We start from the raw sequence: 785 nt of genomic DNA, 5'->3' as shown, positions 1-785 counted from the left end.
AAAACGTATAAGTAGAAAATAGGAAAATTATTTCCTACATTTGGAGATAAATATAATTTATCTCTTGTAAATTATAACTCCTTTGTTAAGGAAATTTATTTTATACTTTAGCAGATATAAAATTCAAAAAGAATAAAATGTAAAAAATGAAAAAAGTGTGTTAGGTAATTGTATACAGAAAAATTAAACATAACAAAAATAATATAAATATTACTTTATAATCAATATTTTCATTAGGGATGCACTGGATCGTAAAATTACCGGATATCGGATATCCGAAAAGAATGTGACATCGAATATCTGAAATCTGGTCCGATATCCGGTAGGACAATTATCCGGCCGAATACCGGATATTTTTCGTATATCCGGTACAAATTTCCCAAAATTCTAAAAAAAAGAGAAAGCATGGGAAAAATAACGATAATAATTGACTGGCTGTGGAACAGGGTTCTTTACAATACAATTTCAACATTGCTTAGTAATCAAAGATGAATATTAATAAAGTTTTCATGATGGACAATAATATTTCAGCATTTTCCGGTGACAATCTATTTTGATTATTATCGGCATAAACCACTATAAGTATGCAAAATCATAAACTGTGCTTTTCAGCTGAAAAGAATAGAATTCTGCATCAATTATGTAAATTTTCAATATAAAATTTCAGCTGGATATGTATACATATATATATATACAGGGTGTCCCAGTAACTCTATTACAAGGCAATATCTCCGTTACCGTTAATGATACGCGAAAATGCCTGAGGAAGAAATTGTTTGGTTCGA

This window comes from Trachymyrmex cornetzi, unplaced genomic scaffold (genome assembly GCF_001594075.2).
Source record: "Trachymyrmex cornetzi isolate Tcor2-1 unplaced genomic scaffold, Tcor1.1 scaffold1541, whole genome shotgun sequence".
Lineage (NCBI taxonomy): Eukaryota > Metazoa > Arthropoda > Insecta > Hymenoptera > Formicidae > Trachymyrmex > Trachymyrmex cornetzi.
The sequence above is the reverse complement of the archived record's forward strand: the minus strand, read 5'-3'. Positions refer to the sequence as shown.